Consider the following 10,988-nt stretch of genomic DNA (forward strand, 5'->3'; position numbering starts at 1 on the left):
AAAACACATATCATGTGGTGAATAAAAATATAGCTCCAAGTAAAGATATCGATGAACGAAGACGAAAGAGGGGATGCCTTCCGGGGCATCCCCAAGCTCAGTTGCTTGGTTGTCCTTTAATATTACCTTGGGGTGCCTTGGGCTTCCCCAAGCTTAGGCTCCTGCCACTCCTTATTCCATAGTCCATCGAATCCTTACCCAAAACTTGAAAACTTCAACCACACAAAACTCAACACAAAACTCGTAAGCTCCGTTAGTATAAGAAAATAAATCACCACTTAGGTACTGTAATGAACTCATTATTTATTTATATTTGTGTTAAACCTACTGTATTCCAACTTCTCTATGGTTCATACCCTTACATACTAGCCATAGATTCATCAAAATAAGCAAACAACACAATGAAAACAGAATCTGTCAAAAACAGAACAGTCTGTAGTAATCTGTATCAAACGTATACTTCTGGAACCCCAAAAATCATGAAATAAATTGGTGGACCTGAGTAATTTGTCTATTAATCATATTCAAAAATAATCAACCTAAAATCACTCTTCTGTTAAAAATGGCAGCTAATCTCGTGAGCACTAAAGTTTCTGTTTTTTACAGCAAGATCATAAAGACTTCACCCAAGTCTTCCCAAAGGTCCTACTTGGCACTTTATTGAAACAAAAGCTATAAAACATGATTAATACAGTAGCATAATCATGTGGACACACAAAAATATTAAGTATAAATATTGGGTTGTCTCCCAACAAGCGCTTTCCTTTAATGCCTTTCTAGCTAGGCATGATGATTTCAATGATGCTCACATAAAGGATAAGAATTGAAACATAAAGAGAGCATCATGAAGAATATGACTAGCACATTTAAGTCTAACCCACTTCCTATGTATAGGGATTTTGTGAGCAAACAACTTATGGGAACAATAATCAATTAGCATAGGAAGGTAAAGCAAGCATAACTTCAAAATTTTAAGCACATAGAGAGGAAACTTGGCATTATTGCTATTCCTACAAGCATATATTCCTCCCTCATAATAATTTTCAGTAGCATCATGAATGAATTCAACAATATAACCAGCACCTAAAGCATTCTTTTCATGATCTACAGGCATAGAAAATTTACTACTCTCCACATAAGCAACATCCTTCTCATTCGGAATGGTGGGAGTATCATAAGAGACTTGAACACTAAAAATTGTTTCCACATTAAAAGAGTAATGTTCAGAAAAAGGGTAATCATAATCATGACAAGTTTTATAAATATAATCATCACTAATTTTTATAGCATAAGTTTCATCACAATAATCATCATAAGTAGCAACTTCGTTCTCATCATAATCGATTAAAACCTCTTCCAAGATAGTGGAATCACTAAATAAAGTTGACACTCTTCCAAATCCACTTTCATATTCATCACAATAAGATTCAACATCCTCCAAAATAGTGGGATCACTACTTCCTAAAGTTGACACTCTTCCAAACCCACTTTCATCAATATAATCATCATAAGTAGGAGGCATGCTATAATCATAACAACTTTGCATATCAAAACTTGGGAGGCTAAGAATATCATCTTTATTAAACATAGAATCCCCAAGCTTGGGACAATCATTAATTTCAGCAAATATATTCTCAAATATTTCATACTCATCAAACATAGCTTCCCCAAGCTTGGGCCTTTTCATATCATAAGCGTAATCATCATCAATAGTATGAATAGCACCAATAGTATAGCAATTATCATCATCACAATGAGTAGTAGGAGCAACATCATTTGCAAGGGATACCTTTTTACCTTTGCTGCCCCTTCTCTTCCTTTTCTTCTTCACATTATGTGTGGGTTCAACCTTCTTTATTGATGGGATTGGTTGAATAGAAAGCTCCTCCTCGTTACCTGAATCATCATAAGAAATAATAGGAGGAGGTTGGGAAGTCTCTTCCCCTTTAATTAGTATTCTCATCATCTTCTATTTGCTTTATTTTCTTTAGGTTATTGGCAATATAAGGATTTTCAATGCAATTCACCGTACAATACAAATAAATCTTCTCTAGATCAATATCAAGGAACTTCTTAAGGGCAAAATCTGGAAGATCTTTAGTTAAACGTTTCAATTCTTCATAATCCAAGAGCAAACTAAGTTCATCATAATGTGCAAGGGAAATCAAATCATCACAATTTTTGGACACAATTCGATCATGAAATAATTTGCATAGGAGATGTAGATGACTACGTTCATTGCAAAGTTCACAAGTACGGCAAACAAAATGTAAATTTTCAGCGCTCCCATTTAACTTTTCTTGCAACAATTTAGTCTAAATGCATATGCCTCTTGCAATATACCCTTCTCTATTCGGTGTGTTCATGCAAACATGCACTCCACAAAAGTTGACATGCTCATAAGAGATATTTTCATCATGACTAGTGCAATCATTATTAGTACTATGGATATTCAAAGAGTTCATACTAACAACATTGCAATCATGCTCATCATTCAAAGATTTAGTGACAATCATTTTATAGATTTCTTCTTCTAGCACTTGAGCACAATTTTCCTTTCCATCATACTCATGGAAGATATTAAAAAGACGAAGCGTATGAGACAAACTCAATTCCATTTTTTGTAGTTTCCTTTTATAAACTAAACTAGTGATAAAAACAAGAAACAAAAAGATTCGATTGCAAGATCTAAAGATATACCTTCAAGCACTCACCTCCCCGGCAATGGCGCCAAAAAAGAGCTTAGTTGACGGGGTGTGAGTGCCGTTTACCTTGCCTCCCCGGCAATGGCGCCAGAAAAGAGCTTGATGTCTACTACACAACCTTCTTCTTGTAGACGTTGTTGGGCCTGCAAGTGCACAGGTTTGTAGGACAGTAGAAAATTTTCCCTCAAGTGGATGACCTAAGGTTTATCAATCCATAGGAGGCGTAGGATGAAGATGGTCTCTCTCAAACAACCCTGCAACCAAATAACAAAGAGTCTCTTGTGTCCCCAACACACCCAATACAATGGTAAATTGTATAGGTGGACTAGTTCGGCGAAGAGATGGTGATACAAGTGCAATATGGATGGTAGAAAAAGGTATTTGTAATCTGAAATTATAAAAACAGCAAGGTAACTAATGATAAAAGTGAGCGTAAACGGTATTGCAATGATAGGAAACAAGGCATAGGGTTCATACTTTCACTAGTGCAAGTTCTCTCAACAATAATAACATATATAGATCATATAACAATCCCTCAACATGCAAGAAAGAGTCGCTCCAAAGCCACTAATAGCGGAGAACAAACGAAGAGATTATGGTAGGGTACGAAACCACCTTAAAGTTATTCTTTCGGATCAATCTATTCAAGAGTTCGTACTAGAATAACACCTTAAGACACATATCAACCAAAACCCTAATGTCACCTAGATACTCCATTGTCACCTCAAGTATCCGTGGGCATGATTATACGATATGCATCACACAATCTCAGATTCATCTATTCAACCAACACAAAGTACTTCAAAGAGTGCCCCAAAGTTTCTACCGGAGAGTCAAGAACGTGTGCCAACCCCTATGCATAGGTTCATGGGCAGAACCCGCAAGTTGGTCACCAAAACATACATCAAGTGGCACATGATATCCAATTGTCACCACAGATAAGCACGGCAAGACATACATCAAGTGTTCTCATAAAAGACTCAATCCGATAAGATAACTTCAAAGGGAAAACTCGATTCATCACAAGAGAGTAGATGGGGAGAAACATCATAAGATCCAACTACAATAGCAAAGCTCGGGATACATCAAGATCGTGCCATAGAGGGAACACGAGAGAGAACATGAGAGAGAGATCAAACACATAGCTACTGGTACATACCCTCAGCCTCGAGGGTGAACTACTCCCTCCTCGTCATGGATAGCGCCGGGATGATGAAGATGGCCACCGGTGAAGGATCCCCCCTCCGGCAGGGTGTTGGGAAGGGCTCCCGAGAGGTTTCTGGTGGCTACAGAGGCTTGCGGTGGCGGAACTCCCGATCTATCTTGATATTCGATGGTTTTAGGGTACGCAGGCTTATATAGGCGAAAGAAGTCAGTCGGGGGGTGCTCGAGGGGCCCACGAGACAGGGGGCGTGCCCAGTAGGGGGGCCTATCTCCTGGGCTCCTCGAGTATCTTCTGATGTGAACTCCAAGTCTCCAGGATGATAATCTTCCAAAAAATCACGATGCCGAAGGTTTCATTCCGTTTGGACTCTGTTTGATATTCCTTTTCTTCGAAATACTGAAACAGGCAATAGAACAGCAATATGGGCTGGGCCTCCGGTTAATAGGTTAGTCCCAAAAGTAATATAAAAGTGTATAATAAAGCCCATAATCATTCGAAACAGATAATATAATATCATGAATGCTTCATAAATTATAGATACGTTGGAGACATATCAGACACCTCCTAGGGCCCCTTCCCCAAAGTCTGGCTGTGACACCGAGGTGTCATCCCAAAGGGACCTGAGCTGGGGGGCGTACCTCGGGGGGCGGACACGCGGGAGCGGCGGTTCCCATGAACATCGACGACAGGGGCGATCTTGGATTCGGCCCACAGCCGGACACAGTCCCGGAGACCCTTAAGGCTCCGGGATCAGGCAGGCAGCCCCTCTTGACTGGAGGGGGCGATCCTGCTCCACCTGCGACCTCTGTCCAACCAAAGGTGCCGGGCGGCCTATCTACAGCACTGGAGAGCGCGTCCGTCATTGATGAACATCGTGCCCTTATGGGCGCGGTGATAGAAAAGATTCAGGCCGCCGAGAGCGGACTGAATGAATCCTGCATCAGCCTTATAAAAGGCTTGGAGGTATGTTTTAGGAGTTGTTAGAAGATTGTCATAGTATAGATAGTAGTCCATGATACACTGTTCGGAGAGGACACGAACCGGACAGGGGATCAAAGTTCTGTCCGCACGAGACTCAGCTAATGACATAGATCTATTGATTTATGAATCAGGCGTCTGCAGCGACTGCCTCCTCTCATACTGCGGAGGTGTCCAAACTGAAGCAGAGACTGGAGCGGGCCGAAGAGGAACTCGGCAGAGTGAAGAAGCAGCTGGAGGATAAACAAGGTATGTTTGAAACTTTAGTAAGTTTTAGCACAAGTAAGTAGTTGTATCTATCTTAAAGCATATATATCGCGAACTCCAGGAGCAAATGCCTAAATTGAGGCACTCAAGAAGGCTGTTGCCTTGGCCAAAAAGAAGGCAGTCGCGGAGCAGGCTCTCCGCGAGAAGCACGAGGCCAGGGTCGTGGAAGCTGAATGAGAGCTTCAGGAGGCCGTAAAGAAAAGCGAGAGTTTGGAGCAGAGTCTATCATTGAAAGAATCCGAACTCGCCCAAGCTCTTCGGACCGCGAATGATGCTCGGGAGGAAGCCCATGCTGCTCTGAAGGATATTCAGGAGGCGCGGAAGATTGCGGCTGGTAAGGATTTTCCTTATTCAAAGTGTCTTATGCCTTCGCAGGGAAGATTCATGGTGACCCATTGAATCCAAATTTTTCCAGGGGCGTTTGCGGATCTGCCATGCAGCATATCTGATGCTGCCCAATTCTGCCGAGCTAAGGAGAAAGAAACTGCAGAGAAGCTCTTCTGGTCGCAGTATTTGGCGCCGAATTATCCGGTGCCGTTTGTCGACCAGCTGAAGCAGCTGATCGAACTGCATCAGGCGGCCGAACTAGGCATGAAGGATTTGGTTATCCGGCTATGGCCCACCGAGCCCATTCCGAGCAGTTTCTTTGGGCTCGTGAAGCGAATTGTGAGTGCCTGCCCTCGGCTGGACGTTATTAAGCGGTCGGTTTGCATAGAAGGTGCACAAATGGCATTTGCCCGTGCAAAAGTGCACTGGGGGAAGCTTGATGCTGAGAAGCTGATGAACGAGGGGCCGCCGGAGGGGAAGGAGCACCGCAAGCCCGAATTGTATTATGATGGTGTCCTGAAGGGGGCCCGCCTTGTGGTAGAGCAATGTACGAAAGACATTATTTTTTCCTAAAGGCAGTTGTGATGTCCTTTGTAAGGCGGAACAGAGTCACTTATATGCATGTGCCTGTTATATGTAAATTTTATTCCTGCGCGGCCGTTTTATATGTTAGTCTTGAGAGTTGGCCAGTCGTCGGCTTCTGTCCCCATGTAGGAACTATGGGGGTGTTCGAGATACACCTGAACACTCTTTATCCCATTCTTGGGTCCGTGAAGGAGGTGTTCAGCACAGCGAACCAGGAAATCAGACTATAGGGCTTTATTACTCTCACTTAGCCATAGGAATTCGAGTATGGGAGGCGCAGCCCCTGGTGTTCGGAAGACCGCACGAGGGGCTCTAATAGCGCCTGATCGGTGGACCGATCCTTCGCACGCTGCATTTTATTATGGCATTATGCGGGATAAATCCTTAAAGATTTTACAACCTCTCGAACAGCTGACCAGCTCTCGCCTTATCATGACAGTCAATTTTCGGCTTTCTCTACTGAGGTGTTCGTCCGGAAGAACCGGGACACAGTCGCAGTAGTTCTCCCAGCGCTACCTTAGCCGATATTGCGGAACGTAAGATACCAAAACATGGGGTGCCGAACGACCGAGAAGGTGGTCGGACTTTGTTGCCATAGTGCGGGTGCAATGAAGCCCCTGGCGTTTTAAGGCATAACACGATGTTCAGATGCCGTTATGACAAAATGTCGTTGAGAAATAATAGCAGATAAGCGTCAAATGACTCTACATGTTGTATTTAAGTAATACGTCTATGCGTATGAGTACAGTGCATGTTATAAAAGAGAGGCATGACGGCAGAACCTGTTGGGACCGTGCGGTAGGGAGCTGTGCACGGGTCCGGAGTAATATCCGAATTGTGTTCGGGTGGGGTGAAGGTTCCCCCTGTGTGCGTCCGAGCTGATTCCAAGTCACCGGTCCAGTTATGCGCAAAGGCGAACCTGCAAATGATGCTAAAGGCATGTGTGAGTGGCGGCTGAGCCGTGGGATGTGCCCGTCCAGCTTATGCCGGAGGATCTGTATGAGCCATGATCAGGCTGGGATATCATGAAGTAGTTCGGACTCCTTTATCGGTGTCCTGGAGTTCGGCTGTCGAATCAAGGTTCGATTGAAAAAACCGTGACTCGCTGCTTCTGTTAATGAAGTGGCAGAATACTCTTCGGCGCCGAGGCGAAGCTCGGTCTTGCCCGCGATTGTGACTACATCACGTGGGTCTGGTTTTTTAAGACTGTCGTGGGCATTGGGTGATAATGCATTGAGTCGCAGTGTATCCCGGCGGTGCTGAATAGCTACTCCCTAGAGGTGTAATGCCGAAAGTTAGTTCTTTGGTACGGCAATTTTTTGGCGATCCGAAGACCATCTCCAGAGTGGCGGGGCCTAAGTGGCCTTCGCGCCTAGTTATGACACTCTAAAATGAGTTTTTTAGTGGGTCTGATCCTCGAGTGATCGATCCTTAGGCTTGATAATCTGGGCTTCTTGCCCTGGGAACTCTTCTTGCTGTTTCTGGCGTCGGCCTGTCGATCTGTTTAAAGACCTAGCATTCTCTATTGGTATGATTGGCTGCCGCTCCTGGGGTACCATGAATATGACATGGGCGGTCAAGTATGCGGTTTAGGCTGGAGGGGCCCGAATTATGATTTTGAAGTCTCTTTTCCTGGTGAACGGGTTGAGGACTATGGGCTCCTGTGTTGACTGTCGTTTCCTGGGTGTCATTCTTTGCCTTGGGACGCTTATATTTGTTGCACCAAGGTTTGCGGACTCTGTTTTTGGCTACTGATGTGCCCAGGGTGCTTGCTAAGTTGCTGTTTGGTATGTAATGCTGGTCTTGTGCATAGCCCCTTGCCGCAGTGTGTTGTCGGCGGGGTGTAGGCCTACGTTTGATTTTTAGTGCCGCCTCCTCGAATTGAGGTAGTAGCCTGCGCTTTGGGTAGTATTTTGTTCGGCGCTCAAGTCCGTATTCCTCGGCTACCCGGGCCTTAGTCCGTCTGTCAGCGAGCAGATCCTGATCAGCTTGAAGCTGTTGTTGTTTCTTTTTTAGGCTTCTTGCAGTGGCTATAAGCCGGCGCTTCAAGCGCTCCTACTCTATGGGATCCTCTGGTACGCCGAATTTGTCGTCATCGAGGCTTGCCTCGTCTTCGGAGGGAGGCATATAGTTATTGTCCTCCAAGTATCCGTCCATCACCTGTTCGTCTGGGCTGACCTGCCCGTGTTTCTGTTCGGCCTGCTCGAAGGTAGGCTGATCAGGATTGTATCCCTCTTTGGCGCCATCTGAATTATTTTCTTCTTCGGTGCCGGTATTGTTGTGGCGGGGCTTGGAGCGGCGCCGATGATGCCCATGCTTTGATTTCTTCCCCGAGGGGTTATCTCCTATTGCCTCGTCGCCATTGTTTTCTTTGGGAGTATCCACCATGTATATATCATATGAAGAGGTGGCAGTCTAGCGCCCTATGGGCGGTGGTTCCTGTTCTTCTCCCGCATCGTCGTCTATACCGTCGATGTCTTCGGAGTCGAAGTTAAGCATGTTAGTCAAGTCATAGACCGTTCCTATGAAGTGCGTGGTGGGTGGGTGACGAATTTCGTCGCCGCCTGCTTCCCACTCGAGCCGAACATAGTTCGGCCAGGAATCTCCTGATAGAGAGAGAGACCTTAATGAATTTAGCACATCTCCGAAGGGTGAGTGCTGAAAGATATCCGTGGCGGTGAACTCCATAACCGGATCCCAATTAGATTCGATGGGCACGGATGCGCGCGGTCCGGAACACATAGCCGGAGACAAGTCCGGGGGTCCGGAGATATAGATTCATTTATGAGAGGAGTCTGTGTTCGGCTCCAACGCTGATGAGTGTGTGGCCTCTAGGGCGGGGTACATCCACCAGTCCTCGGAAGGCACGACCTGCTCTGGAACGAAGTCCGGAGCCATAGCAGGCGCGTGTTGACACCAAATTTTGGCATGGTCAAAAACATAATTAAGAAGGCTTCAAGTGGAAAACTGCTTAAAGTGAGAAAGTTCCGTATCGTCAAAAGGAGAAACTTTGATATTTGGGCCGTAGCCATCCGATCTGATCTCTAAGGCCGAAGTTGTGTTTGAAGTACTGATATTTTGCATTCAGAACACTATTCTGATGATTATGCCCCCAAGATGGCCTCATATGGGAAAGGTTTCTACACGGATTGTCTTCGTCTCGTTGAACGATCGATTTTGATATAAGAAACGCCTAAATCGGAGTTCGTACACAAAAGTTAGAGCCAAAACAATGTGCTGCATAAGTCTGCCTCGGAAGTTCCGGGAAAAACTTCCGGGGAGGTTCCGGGCTAAACTGAAAGTTTGCACGCGAAGCACCCCGAAAACTGGAATTTTAACACTATTTGCAGATTTGCGGGGCCAGTTTCGACATCAAGATGACCTCGGATGAAAAAGTGTTCAACTAACGAATTTTTCTACATTGCAAGGTCTATAACTTTGATTTTGGGACCATCGCGATCCGAAGCCATATGCGACCTGCAGGAGCTGTGCAAGAGGGCAACTTGATGTAATTTTAGCCCGGAAGTTCCGGGCTGACCAGAAGTTCTGGCCCTCGTAGTCTGAGTTAGGTTATCTTTTGATGTTTTGGACGGGATTTGAGTCCTTTTCTTGTACGGAAAGTCCAGCCGCCTCATATATATGTAAGAGGTGACGGCCGATTGAATAACAACACACAATCGAACAATCAATCTATCATCTTTTACCTTTACCTTTATGCCTCTCCCTTGTTCTTCTTCCTTCTTGTTCTTCGTTCGTTCTTCTAATTGCAGGGCGGCGATCCACGAGGCCCTAGGGGCGACCAGGTTGACCTAGGGCAGCCCATAGCCGCCGCGCGCCCTGACGGGGTCCCTCCCGGGCGTGTGGGGTTTCGGGTCTACAAAAGCGCCCACCGAATTGTCCTGCGTACCGCGCTTCCGGCGGGTCTCCTTCGACGTGAGCTGCGATGCATCACCCCCGGCGTCGAGGGTACACGGTGACGTGTTCGTGTGCGAACACACTTTTTGGCGACTCCGCTGGGGACGGAGCTTTGAACGGTCTCCGGCCCGTTCTTGCTACGAAGAGATCGTCCTGTAGGGTTTGACATCTACGAAGGTAATATGAATACCCAATTCCCCTTTGTAGATGCAAATAATCCATATGTTGTTGCTAGATCACCTAATGAGCATAATGTATCGGCTAGCCCTAGTTTTATCAATCATGCATCTAATTATGCGCAAGGGCCGATGCAAAACAATTGTCATGCATCAAATTCTTATGATTTTAGCAACATACAACATATGTATCCAAACTCTCATGCATCGGCAACCCCACAAATTTATATGTCGATGAATAACATGATGAGTTTGGTTAATCAAGTTGAGACACCCTATGTAGGAACTTCCAATGGTATGCAACAAAGTGTTTCAAGTTCTTATTCATCGGCAAATAACTTGCAGTACGTTAATCCAAACGTGCCGGTGGATAGGGAAATTGGCCATGTTACTACTAGTTATTTGGCCAATTACCCTCAAACATTATATGCTACATGTAATGCTACTAATTTTTTGGCACCATACGCAACTGTTGATGTCCATAATTCGGCTCCGCGCCTTCATGGTCATGGCCGAATAAGTGAAACTTCTACAGGAGCACAAATGCCTTCACCTACTACCGTGGCATATCATGTCCCCCCTACACAATTACAGAATTTTGGCAACATATCATTGCCGAAAGAGTCTAAAAGCATCGGGGGGCAACCATATCCAGTCTGGGTGGTTGAGAACAAGCTTACATTCTCTTGGGATTTGTGCAACTCCGTTCGAAAGGAACTAATAGAAGGCGGGAAGCCTCATGATTTTGCTGCAGTAAAAGCTAGAGTTGTGCAAATGATGCAGTTGCCCAGTGTTGTACCATCCAGTGCACCCCGTAAACAATTGCAAAGTTTCGGCACCTCATTGCCGGAAAAGTATGAAAGTATTGGG

The sequence above is a fragment of the Triticum aestivum genome, chromosome 7B, assembly GCF_018294505.1.
Source record: "Triticum aestivum cultivar Chinese Spring chromosome 7B, IWGSC CS RefSeq v2.1, whole genome shotgun sequence".
Lineage (NCBI taxonomy): Eukaryota > Viridiplantae > Streptophyta > Magnoliopsida > Poales > Poaceae > Triticum > Triticum aestivum.